Below are 16,429 nucleotides of genomic sequence, written 5' to 3' on the forward strand. Positions count from 1 at the left end.
CTCCAAAACTCTCTATCTTCACCAACATTTGCCACAAACACCCAAACACAGCAACATTCATTCACCCGCCTCTCATCCATTGCACAATTTAGAGCCTTAGAATATGATCTACATGTTCCACCACCACCCCTAACCCATACACCTTCTACCCTAAACAGATACAACCAAAATAAACATCATGTCACTCTTCACAATTCTGCATACCCATTTCTAGTACACAGCAAAGCTACTCTACAAAAACAACACAAGTCACCATGTCCCTCTCAACCACCATCTCCACCACCGACACACTCAGACCAAGCAAAATGCCTTCTAAGCCTTCTGGACGAGTGACACAATATAGAAAAACAATACTATTGTGACCCTCGTACAGTTAATATCAGCACTAATGACACACCTGCTGCAAGTTCAAAATACACTGCTCACTTGTACAAAACAAAATCACCCCCCTCCAAAACACAATCTCTAAACTGCCTAATAATAAATGCTCGATCACTCTCTAAAAACAAGCACTACATCTACCATCTACTCACTGACACATAACCTGACTTAGGCCCTCATTATGACCCTGGCGGTGAGTGATAAAGTGCCGGTAATACCGCCAACAGGCTAGCGGTAAGTACCGCCAAATTATGACCATGGCGGTGATAACTCCCATAGACAGCCAATGTACCACACCAACTGCCAGGGCGGAAACCACACTCACCATGGCGGTAGCCACCAATAGCCGGGTGGAAGACAAAGTACCGCCCACCATATTTTGACCCTGTAATACACAACTTTTTCCGGGATGGTACCAACTCCATCAAAATCCTGGCAGAAACGCATCATAGAAGAGAAAGGACTCACCATCAGAGACACAGGGAAGAACAACTCCGCCATGGAACCCGAATTGCAAGTTTTCCCAATGATGTTCTACGTTATGCTCCATTTGGAACACCAACTCCGGCGAAGATGATGAGGGTGGTGCAGGCTCCTTCCCCTTCTTTTCTGGTGGTGCAAGCTCCTTCCCCTTCTTGCCTGTAGGTGTAGCCTCCTTCCTCTTCTTCGATGAAGGTGTGGTATCTTTACCACCACAAGTAGGTGGTGCTACCACTGTCCCCGTGGACTGTTTGGCTGAGGTGCTGGGCAGGGTTTTTTGTACCCTGCTCATACAGGCAGGATGGGGGAAGGGGGAGGGAAGAGGTCAAGTCGGGAAAGGAAAAGCTATTTAGGGACGTTGGGGCAGGAGGAGGGAGGAGCAATGGGAGTGGAGGTAGAGGGAGTGGTTGTAGGAGGTGTTTGTCTGCTGGCTGGATTTGGGTGCAGGTGCATGGGCTGTATGCTGATGTGAGGTGGATGGCTGTTGGTGTGTGAGTGCTTGCATTTGTGTCCTTTAGGAGGGGGGACAGACAGGGTGGGATAGGACAGAGGGTACTCGTGCATGGCTGTTGTGGAGGTCTCTGCCAGTGAGGTGTGTTCTGCTTGGTGTGGTGATGCTGGTGGTGGATGTTGATGTAGTGCATGCAGGTGTGAGTGTAGACGTGACTGGGAGGGAGGTGGAGGAGGATGGGAGACAGGGGATGTTCTCGTGTCTGCAACTGCATGGTGTTTGCGTGAGTGCTTGTGGGATGAAGTGTGGTGCTTGTGTTTGATTGTGACACTCTTGGGTGTTGTCTTGTGTGCATGCTTGTCTGTATGTGTGCCTGGGATGGGTTTGGGGTTGAGGAGAATGGGACTGGGAAGTGGAAGTTGTAGGGGGGACGGTAGAAACAGGGACAATGGCTGCCATCAGAGAGGAGGCCAGAGCCTGAATTGATCTCTGTTGGGCCTCTGTTGGGCCGCTAATCCACTGAGAATGCCCTCCAGGAATGCATTACATTGCTGCATCTGGGATGCCACCCCCTGGATGGCATTCACAATGGTTGACTGCCCTACAGAGATGGATCTCAGGAAGTCAATAGCCTCCTCACTCAGGGCAACAGGGCTCACTCGGGCAGGGCCTGAGGTGCCTGGGGCAAAGGAGATGCCCACCCTCCTCCTTCGCGGGCACGGGCAACTCTCTGAGGGGTTGCTGGGAGGGCGGTGCTGGTACAGGGGTGGCGGCTGTGCCTGCAGCTGGGGTGGTCACAGAGGTGTCCATCACCAACAGGGAGCTCCCATCGGAGGAGGTATCTGAGTCTGTGTTGTCTCCTCCAGTCTCTGCCATGGTGCTCCTCTGTGTCGGTGGACCCAGCATCCTGGGTCCGGTTTGATGCAGCTCCCTCCATCGCTGGTGCCCCTGCTCCACCATCAGTTGATGCTAATGCACACAAGGACAGGATGACAAAACAACAACAAAACAAAACAAGAAAGGGGAGAGAGAGACAAAGGATACACTGGGTCAATGACTGCACCAACACCACTATTGGCACACATCACCGTCACACACAGGGAACAGACTTAAGAACTTTGCATTGCACTACCAGTGATACGACTGGTCACTAAGGCAAGATGAGGAGCACACACTGCCAACTGCAGCACTCCTTGGACCCACAATGCCGTGGCTGAAAAGGACTCCTAACAAGCTAGGTTACCTGAATTTGCCATACCCGCATTACCCTTCAGATGACCCACGCTGCAATGTCTGGCCTGGCCTTAGGGGCACCCACTAACACACATCCACCACCCAGATACCACCACACCAGCAAAAATATGCATTGATACCCACTGTACTCACCCCCTTGTGGCTGCTGTGATTCCCTCAAGCGCCCATGCAACTCAGGGTAGGCCACCTCCAGTATGCGGGCCATCGGGGGTCAGGGTCCAACGGGCACCCCTTCCTCGTTGGGAGGACATCCCTGGCTGGGCTTCTATGGTCTTCTGTGCCCAGCGTCTCAGGTCCTCCCACTGTTTCTAACAGTGGGTGCTCCGCCTGCCATAGACCCCTAGGGTTCACACATCCTTAGTGATGGCACACCACATTCCCTTCTTTTGATGGGAGCTGACCTGCAGAGGCAATGCAGACAGGAGAACACCATTAAACAAACAGTCCAGCCTGTCACACAAACGGCCCACCATCTCCGTTTCCATCACCATTGGCACACACATAGCCCAGCGCACAACATGTACACCGCCACAAGACATTTCCCCACCCCCAATGACACGATGCTTGCACACATATCTCCATGCATCCTTCCCAATGCATCGTGCCTAAAGTGTACTCACCTGTTGGTCTGGACGCCCATACAGCTGTCGGTACGGGGTAGGACCCCATCCACCAGTCGCTCCAACTCCTCCGAAGTGAAGGCTGGGGCCCTTTCCCCAGTCATACGGTCATGGTAGGTTCCCAACACAGGTCACAGCAGCACACACAGTGTCAGTCTTCTCCTGTTGAAGGTCAGAAAACAAGTGAAGAATCAGATAGAAAATGGCAGTGATGTCCACGGCGGTGTACACCATCACCGCCGGCGTAGATACCGATTGGCCAATGTACTCCGTAGAGCCCCAAATTATCCAATGATGAATTGCACCGCGGTGCAAGACCTCCTTCCGCCACGACGCCCAACGTCTGCAGAGTTACCTCACTTCCACCTGTCCCTACATACAGGACAGGAGGTCACCATTTCAGGGTGAGGGAAACAGGCATATCGACAATTACTGTGTCACAGATTAGACTGCCACATACTTCCCAATACATAAGTGCACCATGTGGACTGCAGCTGTGGTTTTGTTGTTTCAATTGTGACAGCCAACCCACTCTTGTGTCCCTTAGATACCTACCGCTACAGATGAATAGGAGGTGTACAGACCCCTGGTGGACTTAGCTACACTGGAGGATAGGCACATTATATTCACCTATAGACTGGAGAGTGTCACAATCACAGAGCTGTGTGCCCAGTTGAATCCTGACCTGATCTCATCTATCCGTCATCCGACTGGGATCCCCCCTCTTGTGCAAGTGCTATCCATGCTCCATTTCCTAGCAACAGGTTCTTTCCAAGTGACAGTGGGCTTGGCAGCAGACATGTCACAGCCAATGTTCTCAATCGTGCTGGCAAGAGTGTTCTCTGCCCTGATAAAACAAATGTGCAGCTATATTGCTTTCCCCCAGGTGGAAGGTTTTGCCACTGTGAAGGCTGGATTATATGAAAAGGGACAGATCCCCAATATTAGTAGTCAAGTTGTGTTCAAGGGTGCTTATTTTAGTGCTAGGAAATTTAAGGGAAGGTGCAATGGAATGGGGTGATGATGGAGGAAAGTCCAGGGTATTGTTCCAGTCTGTTTGTAGCACTGGTCCAGTGTCCAAGGAGCCATAGGAAGGAGAGCAACATCAGTTCAAGGTGGACAAGGTGACTGAGTGGGACACAAGGGGGACAATCAGAAGAGTCTCATTTCCTGGTGGTGGTCTTGGCAAGTGTCTCCGGCTTCTGTTTGGGTTGCAAGGAATGTTTGCAGGGTGGTTTACCTTCTGCAGGGGTAGGGGTGCTGGTTGCCTGTGGGACCTGTGGCGGGGCCTCCTGCCCGCTAGTGGCAGCGAAGGGCTGGTCAATAGACCGGCTAGTGGTAGGAGCCTGCTGGTGTGCTATTGCCTCCCTCATGATGTTGGCCATGACTGCCAGCACCCCTGCTATGGAGATCAGGGTGGTGTTAATGGCCTGCAAGTCCTCCCTGATCCCCTAGTACTGTCCCTCCTGCAGCTGCCTGTTCTTCTGCACATTGTCAAGGACCTGGCCCATCGTGTCCTGGGAATGTTGGTAGGCTCCCAGGATCTCTGAGAGTGCCTCCTGGAGAGTCTGTTCCACCTCTTCCTGATGTCATTCCTTGTTCTTGGGTGCTGTCCCAAGGTGTTCAACCTGTCCACGATTCGCCGCCATAGCTCCATCTTCCTTGCAATGCATATTTTCTGTACCTGTGTTCCAAACAGCTGTGGCTCTACCCTGACAATTTCCTCCACCATGACCCTTAACTCCTTCTCATTGAAACTGGGGTGCCTTTGTGGGGACATGGGTGTTGTGTGATGTGTGTTGGTGGAAGTGTGTTGAGTAATGTGGTGGGGTGTGTAATGTAGGGTGCTTGAAGGATGTATGGGTGTAAGTGGTGTGTGTCTAGTTGTCTAAGTGGTCTTGGTGTCAGTCTGGTGGCAATGATTTGTAATCGTAAAGGGTTGAGGGTCATATGGGTGCGTGTTTTATAGTAGTATGGGTGTGCGGTGTGTGTATGGGTGTCAGATGTATGTTTTTCGTATTGGCCAATGTGGTGTTGTTTTGTATGTGAGTTTCCATTCTGAGCACAGTGGTATGTACCGCCAATGGTGTACCGCCATTGAATGTCTGGTGTGGTGATTCGTGGGTCATAATGTGGTGAGCGTTGTTCTGTTGGTGTAACGGTATAGGTGTTGGGACCGCCACTTTTGCACTGACCTTCAGGCTGGCGGATTTGTGTATGTGGCAGTATTCTGGCAGATTTGTGAGTGTGTGTGTCATAATATGGCGAATGGCTATTCGCCACCGGAGTGATATGTTGGTGGCCGCCAGCGTGGTGGTAAGCAGCATTTACTGCCAATGTCATAATGAGGACCTTACTCTTCATAACTGAATCATGGTTAGGAGCTGACATAGCCCCTGTGTTACATGACACTGTTCCTCCAGGCTATCAAATCATCACACAAAACCATATAGGCAAAAGAGGAGGTGGACTAGCTGTTATATTCAAACAAGCAATAAATCTCAGCAAAAGGGACAACATTTCCATGCATGGTTGTGAGGCCCTTATCACCATATGCAGCCCTACACCATCTTCCTCCTGTAATTTCCTCCGCCTTTACAGACCATCACTTAACAATTCAACACTCCCAGACACATTTCTAGACACAGTTTCAAAACTAATAAACATTTGCTTTGACAAACCCGATAAGCCCATCTAAAAGCTATCATCACTGACCTAATCACATTGATCCTACAACAGATCATACAGAACCCCACACACAACTCTGGACACATCCTAGATGTTGTTTTTACAAACCCAGAACTAGTAAGCAGTCACATTGTCAGACCATCATTTGGTAGATTTTCAACATGAAACACCACAAATCAACACAACCAAGACCGTCTCGCATACATCGACCCTGAAACAAACTCAGTTTTGAATACTCGGAAACACAACTAACAGCCAACACAGATCTAGACACAATAAATTCTAATCAAACACTTTATGAGTGATTACAGGAAGCTTCTGATATCCTAATACCACTCAGAAAAACAAACCAGTGCAAAAGAACACAAGCACCTTGGAGAAATACAGAACAAATCAAATATCAGAATGCTGCAACAATCCTGGCTTAAAACAAACAACATTCAGGACAAACTTTACCTACCCAAACTCAACAAAATATACAAATCATCTATCAAAAAAGCTAAAAATATGTACTGCTCAGACAGAATTTAAAATGTTCTATCTGCAAATTAAGAATTTTATAAAAATCTCAATGAATTTTTAAAACCTAAATGCATGGAAGGAACTCATCCCATTACTCAAGAATTCATGGAAAAACTGATAAGTCATTACACAGCCAAGGCAGACACATTGGACCCCTTTTTAAAACAAAGGAAAACCACCAGCACCAACCTGTTTAAAAAAATCCCTCTAAAAGTAAGCCAAACCAGCCTCTGCACTCTTTCAAACAAATATCCTATAGTGAATTTATGGATCCGGTCAAAGCAAGCAGGCCTTCTGGCTGCCCTTCTGACTCTTGCCCACCACACATCTTCAAGAACATTCCTTTATCTATGCCTGCTGCCACACTAATAAGAAGAATCATCAACAATTCTTTCTCTATTATATTTTTTCCTAAAGACCTTAAAAATGCATAGATACACCCATTATTAAAGAAAACAAACCTGGACCCTCATGACCCCAACAACTACAGACCAATTGCAAATGGACCTTTCCTGGGCAAACTGATAGAAAGAGCATCATTCGCCCAGATGTCACAATTCATTGAAGATAACTTCATATTTTCAGACTACCAAACTGGATTCCACCTAGGAAGAGACACTGAATCTGCCCTCCTCACCATCTGGGATGATCTTAAAAACACAGTAGATCACCAATGGAGTTGCTGCAGTACTTCTCTTGGACCTCTCAATGCCCTTTGCCACAGTTGACCATGACAACCTAATACAAAGACTCTGCAAAGCAGACATAGAGGGGACTGCTCTCAATTGAATCACATTCTATCTTCAAAACAGAACAAATACCATCCATATCCCCCCTTGTTCTCATTCAAACCCTATTTCGCAAAAGGAGAGGTCCCTTAAGGCTCAATTATGTCACCCATGCTTTTCAACATCTACATGAAGTCATTACTGGCAATAATCAGTAGATTTCAACTCACATGCTACAAAAATGGAGATGGCACACAGATACTCATTAAACTAGAATGCCCCAAAGACATTGGGAACTTACAAATCTCCAGTTGCCTTAGAGCCATTGATAGGTGGATGACAAGGAGCCATCTCAAACTAAATGCCTCCAAAACGAGAATACTCATTTGTGGAGTTTGGAAAAATTATGACCCTCTCTGCACCTTGGCTGGTTATTGAGGACCATCTCTTAAAGTATCTAAGGAAGTTAGAAACCCAGGAATTACCATGGGCTTCAGGTTAACAATGAATGCCCAAGTGAACAAATTAGCAAGATAAAGTTTCATCGCCATGAAAACTCATCTTCCCCCACCTTGCATTTCCATACAAAATCCAGGCTGCTATCTGTCTTATACTGTCTAAACAGGATTACGCAAATGGCCTCTACCATTTTTCATCTCTACCACGGACAAAACTACAATACATTCAGAACTTGGCTTTCAGACTATTCCTACATGTAAAACCACAATCCCACATCTCCCCTGCCTTGAGGGCCCTAAATTGGTTATCAGTTGCCAGAACATCCACCTTCAAGCTGCTTTTTATCACCCACAAAGCAACACATGGAACAGGACCACTTTTCATCAGGAACAAAATCAACAGAAACATTCAACAAAGAAACCTCTGCTCAAGTTTGGCACCCTGCCTCAAAACCCCATTGTACGAGAAAAAGACAAAAGGTGGTACATATTTATCTGATCAAGTGGCCAAACTATGGAATTCATTATCACCAAATATAAGATCCACTGATAAATATCTTATCTTCAGAAGACTACTCAAGAGTTGGCCTTTTCCTACACAACCACCACACTCAAACAACAATGGACTGCATGTCCTTGTGTATGTATATATTTATAACTTGATTATACGTATATATGTATATATGTTTATTTCTTTGTACAAATTATGTATAATAACTATTTTAACTTAAAATATATACATACTCTTTATGCCTGATTAACAAATGTATATTTCACTTACGGTTAAATGCATATCTGTATGTATGCAAATATATATATATTTCACAAACGAGTCATCTGTAACAAACGGGAACCAGGCTTCCTCAGATTCTCGCCGCATGAATGACGCCAGCACCGTCAATCCAAATCCAAAAGATTTTTTCTTTATTTCATAACATAAAGTATAAAGTGCTGAGTGCTAATTCCAAAAACAATGGCAATGTGTTTCGTCCTGAGCCTTCGACTGGCCATAGAGTTGTGTGCAACGCTAGTGTACTTAAATCATGTGACCACTCACCATGCACCAATTAAACTCCATTTTACGTTTTTGATCGCTAATTCTTTCATTATCTGTCTTACTTGCATTAATCATTCTTCTTACAATTTTATACTTTTTACTGATTATGATAAGGTGCTGTTATTTAACATTATTTAACAATTCAAAGATCTTAAATATTCTTATCCATGTCCCTCTCTCTAATTTGAATCTTAATCTTTTCTACACAAAGGCAAAGTACCTATTTCTACATAATTTCATAATCTGAGACATGGTGAACAAATCATTATGATTAATATCTAAACTCCCCTATCACATTTTGAACTATTTTATCAGTAATTTGTCATTTTCCTGCCTCTTAATCAGCAGGCTTAATATGTATTTCAGATATCACTAAAGTACCTCTTCTGGGGAACAAATTAATTTAATTAAACCTGGAGGATGACAAAACAAACGATCTTATTGACACACATTTACCAAATCCTCCTTTTTACAGTTCAAACATCATCATTCCACAGAGTTTTGCCAACATCCACAGGAGCTAAAAGGGCTCAATGGGCATCTCTAGCTAACCAAGAATCTAACTGCATCTAAATACTCACAACCTATATATTGTATCTACCATATATATGTTTTTTCGTTCTTATATACTCTTCACCTGCTCACAGTAGTTCCAGAACATATAAAAAGAGTGTTTTTTCTATAAAATATTTGTCTAAATCTTTTTTTCTCAATACAATATATATCTAAATCATATATTTTGAAGATCACATCCCATTCTCAAATGATATGTTTATGGATCAATTTCCATTTCCTTTTTATAATTCCCTTTTTTTACTTTTTGGTTGATATTCATTTATTTCATCCAATTAATTCCAAGTAATTGTCTTTCATAAATGTCTATGTAGATCCACGTCCGTGTACAGGGCATCTCACTTCCAATCAGGATAATCCATTTAGATTCCATTCTCCTGCGTATTTGTTCACAGTCTCCTCCTCTAGCATTCTGTTTAATATGTTGAATGCCATAATATTTTAATCCCTTTTGTTCACCTTGATGTTGTTCCCAAATATGTTTTGCCATTGAGTATGCTGGATCCTGATTGTTTATTGCCCGAGGTGCTGTAATATGCATAGTTTTAGTTTACTGACTGTACTACCCACATATTGTTTTACCACAGACGCAGTCCAATACTTAGATCACATAAGGAGTTTCACAGTTTATTCTTTCCATAATTTTCATTATTCTACCGTCAATTGTTTTAAACTGCATCATATTCTTCCCAAAGGTGCACGCTTTGCATTTTGTACATTTCCAAAAACCTTGTTGAATACACATCAGCCAATCTGATAAATTTTTCTTCTGTGGAATCATATAACTGCTTGTTAAGTGGTAAATATACCCACACATATTTATTTACTGAGAAAACCAAAGGTTACAGGGGCGTTATATTTAGGAAATAGAATTAAAAAAACATAGAAATCCAGTTAAAAAACAAACGTTATAGCAACATTATAGTTAGTGTCACTTTGTAAAAGTATTAAACCATAGATATTTACCAGTTATAGTTATCTCAAATAACTATAACTAGTGCCCTAAGGTAATTATAACTTGCGCCCTCACCATGCACAGTTTTGTCTTAAAATTATTTTACAGTAAATATTACATTGATATTACCAATGATGTTATCAAAGATGCCCTTACTGCTGTAATTTGTGGGATAATTAGCAGTGCCTGGCGAGGGCGCACGTTATAGTTCCAACATGGCTGCTAACACTTCAATGTTGAAGTGTTGGCAGCCAATCAGATCTCAGCAAAAAATCAGGAGGGGTCATGAATCCTTCGCATCCTTATATATATATACAAATTTCAATTTTCTTTAATTTCCCTAAAACTACTGAACGGATTTACAGCAAGTCACAAAAAGGGTGCTTTCTGCACCGAGAGCAACCTTTCTGCTAAATTTAGTGTAATTCCATCAATAGATATTTACCAGTTATAGTTATCTCAAATAACTATAACTAGTGCCCTAAGATAATTATTACCTGCACCCTCACCATGCACGTTTTTGTCTTCAAAAAATGTACAATAAATATTGCATTGACATTACCAATTATGTTATCAAGGATGCCCTTAGTGCTGTGATTTGTGGGATAATTAGCAATGCCTGGCGAGGGAACACATTGTAACATGGCTGCTAACAGCTTTCAGAAAGATGCAGAGCTCAATTAAAAAACCTGTTTCTTTAACAACAGTTTTGGCATTTTTGAAAGACTGGCAGAAACAATGTGGCTGCATTGGCCTCAATTCCACCAGGGAACTGAGGCCAATGCCGTCGCACACAGTACCCTCCGAATGCGCACTGTCTGCCATGGCAGATAGTGCGCATTTCAAGGTTACTGACAGCGGGGCCCCTGCAAAGCCCACAACCTTGTTGTGGGCAGTGCAGGGGACCTCCTGTGGCCCCAACTCTGCCTTTCTACCAGCATTTTCATGGGGGGGATTCCACCATGTAAAGCCTGGCGGAAAGGAAAGTTGTGATCAGAACAGCAGTGCAGAACTCAGCACCGCCATGGCTGGCCATGACCTTCACTACCGCCAAACTGTCAGCATCACTGATCCTGGCTTACAGTAGTCGGACCGCCACCATGAGTTTGGCAGTCTTAGGACCGCCAAACTCGTGATCAGGCCCCAACGTGAAATAAAGTAATATTGAAAATGAGTAGGAAAAAACTACCATTTGTAACTGAGTTTTCATCTGTAACTTTTTCTCATGATGACTGATTTACAAAAGCAATATGCCATTCCCTCCACTAGGCCCTTCTTCATGTGGGGATATATAGGGTTTGTAGGTTGTTCAAGAACCTAAGGTACGCAGAGCCAACATTTGAGCTGCACCATACAATGGTTTTTCAATGTGTACCGAGTATAGACCAATTCATCTAGTGAAACAGATAGAGTGAAAAATGTGTATCAGTGAAACCAATGTATTTCTGACATTGGCATAAGATATAGACTTTAGAAGCAGTGGTTATTTGTACATCTCTGAAAGTGTTTGTACACACACTGGCACGTGATTTAGGTGGCATTTTTCAAAATGTATTTTTTCTTCTACACTGTCTTACATGGGTAGCTGTGTATGTTAGGTACTAACTCAGCTGGAACTTTGGGGAGCCCTAACAAACCTATACATTTTAGGAAACTAAACATCCAGGTGAATTTCAGGGTGAGGTGACTTGTGTGACTCTCACCAGGATTCTTACCCATAAGCCTTTGCAAATCTCAAATTTTGGCTAAAAACATATATTTCCTTTACATTTCTGTGTGGGGAGCCACAGATTTCTAACCACCCCACATTCCCCCAAGTTCCCAGTACAAGTGGTACCTCATTTATGTGGGTAGGCCTAGTGCCTCAGACAGAAAACAATGTAAAATGCAACACAGACACATCACTATTTCCACTGAAACTGACCATGTGTCTTGCAAAGAGGTAGCTGTAGATTTTGGGCCTATGGTCAGCCAGCATCTTGGGAAAAGTAGAAAATATGTACCTTTTGGAAAATTAGACACCTAGGGGATTCCAGTGAGGGGTGACCTGCAAAGCTCTCACCAGGGTTTCTTGCCCATAACACTTTACAAACCTCACACTTTGCTGAAAAACACACATTTTCCTGACATCAGTTCTTGTGATCATCGATATATATTAAAATGAAAGGCTGAATAACTGATCACTGGCTAAAGTTGGCTCGCCACCTCCCATGATCTAGTCTCTATTGAGCGGACATTAAATGTGAAAGTCACACTAAGCAGTTGCTGAATTGCTTCCCCAGGGAGAGGGCATCTGAAAACTCCAAGGCAACAGTATGAAAAAATGAATGACAAAAACTCTGGGCACATATACATATAAAAATCTACTATATTTTCACTTCCTTGGTGGATCAATTGTATCACAATCAACCCCCACACGGAAGAGAAAACAACCAAATATAATATATTGACCCCTATGGGGGCTGAGCCACGTGTGGTAGGTACAAGAACAACTCCTCCTCAAGGGCCAGTGTGCCACAACCCCCCAGGTAAAGGAAAACATATGTATACATGGGAGGCTGACCATGCCCTAGAGCAGATCCTCTCCACAAGTAGACATTCCTGGTGTCTAGTGGAATCCCTGCTCATGAACTGCATTGCAGCCACAATCCATGTGCAGGGATCTGTTTCATCAAGGCATTGCTGGAAAAGGAAAGCTTTCCCATCTCAATGATGCCTTTACATCTTTCTGTGCTGCCTGAAAAAGCTGGAAAGGCCCCAGGCAGCATAAAACTTTAAATGAAAATGGCCTCTAATTTTTCCTGTTCCTGGGGGGACTGATCACGTCCCCTCTTGTAGGCCGATTGCCCCCTCCACCAGGAAAGGGAAAACATAAACATATAATTTTATGCCACCTGCAGGAGTCGACCTTCGCTGGAGGCTGACCTCCCAAATTTCACAAAGGTAATCCCTGGTGTCTACTAGTGCCTTGCTGATGGTGTATCCCGGATGCACGAGCAGGGATCAATTTGAAAACGCCATCGCTGGAAAGGGGAAACTCTCCACTTTCCAGCAATACCTCTCTTCTGCTTCCTTGCCTAATCCTCTTCACGCTGTCCGGTGGGATCAATGAAGTCAGTGCACCATGCAGTGCACTAGAATCACTGATGGGCAGTGGGAGGGGCAGGGGCTGATGCAAATGCGATTCCATATCAGCCTCCATAGAAGTTAACATGTGGGGAAGCCCCTGTTAGGAGCACTGAAGCTATTCCTGTGACCCCCCCCCGAGGAGAAAGATCCATTGAGGTCCTCCTAATAGCAGAGGTAGTGTGGAAGACATCAATGAGTCATCTTCACACAAAAGGGGTTAATGATCCTATTGGCCCAGCAATTTTATCTCCCTGTCAGTTGAAATGTGGCTGGGCTTAAAGGTAAGAGTATAATTCCAGACTAGTTGGACTTTATTGATAAGTTTGATTTTGTGGTTCTACAGGAAACCTGTGCTATTTCACCAATCTCATTTAGGTTTTTTTTTCTTGCCACTCTTGAACTGCTATACCTGCTGCACATGGGAGAGATAGGGGCGGCCTTTCTATATGGGCAAAATTGAACCTTTGAGTGACAGTGATAACTATTGACTCAGGCAGTCCTGGGTATCAGGCAGTGCTTATCAAAGATAGTGCAGACTCCTTATATTTTTAGCTAGTACATTTTTATAATAACAATTTTACGAACTCTTTTTTTACCTTTTTGAATGATTGTTTAATTTTATAGCAAGTTTTAAACCAATTGGATACGTTACTACTTCGCTATTTAGATTTCTGCTTTGTGGAAAGGAGCTGGGTTTCAGGGGTTCTGATACTCTGGAAAGCTACATGGATATTATAGGAAGAGAGCTGAGGAAATTTTAAGCCCTAAAGGATCTTGTTGATTTAATAAATCATTTTTTAGGGTGATGGTTCGAGTATTCCTACATTTGGTGGGGAAGCGGTCTTCCATTATTGATTATATATTTGCCTCGAAGAACTTTCTCCAGTGGTTTTCCAAATATACAATATTGAAGACCCATTTGGGGGACCATAACCCACTGTGTATAGAAGGGGATCTTCCTCTGGGTAAGGACTAAACACCTGTAGTTTACACTGAAGCCAACCAACACTGAAGAGATGGGCTCTGGCTGGTTTGGTCTCTAAAGGACCCAAAGGCTACGCTTAGACTCCTCCCTAAACAAAAATCTGGCAGTTTTTATGGGAAGTTTAACGGAGGATACCAGCTAAGTTTTATTTGTTAGTTATCAGTTTTATGTTCATGTATTATCTGTTGAATCCCATCCTGCCAGCCCAAGATTGCCTACAATGATTTGATGGGCTTTGCTTTGCAGCTAACTGTCATTTCAGAATGCTCAAGAAATGTTGAGGAGGTGTGAGAGGCTAGGAGGGTATACGATTGAAACATTAAGAATAGGTAAAAGTTTTTGAATAACAAGGATTGTGATTATCTGGAATTGGCAGACTTACAGAACAATAGCAAAAAGTTCTGGTACATCATTAATAGGTTCTGCCAGAGGGATGGTTAACCCAGCCAGCTCCTAGTCTGTAATATACCCAGTGCAGAGTGGATTTCACCTCTATTAATCAGACATCTGAGGAAAAGACCTGCAATGATTTACTGCAGGTTCATTTGTGAAACCCACTCCAGATTTCCCCTGAAGAAGGGAAAGAAGCTATCAGGCAGAGTTCAAGTGGTGAAGCTCTGAGGCTGGATGGGATACTCATTGGCCCCCTTAAGTGTAGCATTGAGCTTTTGGGGACGTTCCTTGCTTATCTGTTTAACAACTCTCTGCAGTAGAGTTATGAGCTCTTGGGCACATTCAAGAACTGTTACAATCTTAAAAAAGAGGACTGTGGGCAACCCAAGTGATATCAGCCAATTTTCTTAGTGATAGAACAGTAAAGATTTTTAGTCACTTATCATCTTCGGTTGGTCTTAGTAACATTTTGTCCCCATGTCAGTATGGTTTTCATCCAGGGCTTTGTACAGCAGAGCAGTACCTGAACCCATACCATTGCAAGGCATGTTCCTGGCCTTCATGGATTTATCCACTGTATTTCATGTGTATAGAACCAAACTATGACTAACTTTGTTAGATCTGGGAGTTGATGACTTTCTGGTAAATTTCTTGCTCACTCTGCATGAGAATTTAGGGGTCAAGGTTCATTATGGCTGGAAATTTTCACGTTTGCTAGTGGGGTGTGTCCGGGTGTATTTTGGCTCCTCTGTTTGTCTACTTGTCTGTAGCTACCAATGATATAACAAAAATTCCTAACATACTTGTCCCGGCTTTATTATATGCTGATGAAGCTGTTTTAATAACATGGACCCCCAGTCCTCTACACATTTTGGTTGAGTCCTTTCTTTCATTCATGGGTAGCTTAGACTTGCCAACCAATTATGGTCAATCCCACATAATGGTGTGTGCCCCTGGAAGGAGGAATTTGAGGTCCTTGTGGATCATAGATCAGTCTCTTAGTTCTGTTTATAATTTTAGTTACCTTGATGTCATCTTCGACTCAGCAGTCTATTAGTAGACTCAAGTAAATGCTGCTCATATGAAATTAAATAGGGTGGCAGGATCTCTATTTAATCTTACTCATAGGGCAGTGGCCTTATTTCCCTTATATTAAGATTTATAATCTAAAATGCATCCTTACAGCTAGGTATAGAGCTATGTTGTGGGGATTCCATTATGCCTCCCCCATTCAGGAGGACGAAAATCAGATATGTAGATGACTTTTGAATCTTCCCGTAACTATCTCCCTTTTAATTTTGCACCCAGAGTTAAGTTTGCTATATGTTTCTGTTAGACTTGGCATCATTGACATGGTCTCCCTTAACTTTTTGCCTCTACTTCCCAGGTTGCTTCTGTGTGCTGGACTCTGTGCTAAGGTGTACATGTTTTCTGTATAAATTATATGTGTACATTGGCTTATCCATGACTGGCATATTTGATTTACTGTTAAGTCCCTAGTAAAGTGCACTATTGGTGCCCAGGGCCTGTAAATCAAATGCTACTAGTGGGACTGCAGGACTGGTTGTGCCACCCACATCAGTTGCCCTGTAAACATGGCTCATACCTGCCCCTGCCGGGTCAATGAGAGCAGTTTTTAAACTCCCAATTCGACTTGTCAAGTGTACCCACTTGCCAGGCCTTAACCTTCCCTTTTTATACATGTAAGGTGCCCCTAAGGTAGGCCCTTGGTAGCCCCATGTGCAGGGTGCAGTG

This window comes from Pleurodeles waltl, chromosome 3_1 (assembly GCF_031143425.1).
Source record: "Pleurodeles waltl isolate 20211129_DDA chromosome 3_1, aPleWal1.hap1.20221129, whole genome shotgun sequence".
Classification (NCBI taxonomy): Eukaryota; Metazoa; Chordata; class Amphibia; order Caudata; family Salamandridae; genus Pleurodeles; species Pleurodeles waltl.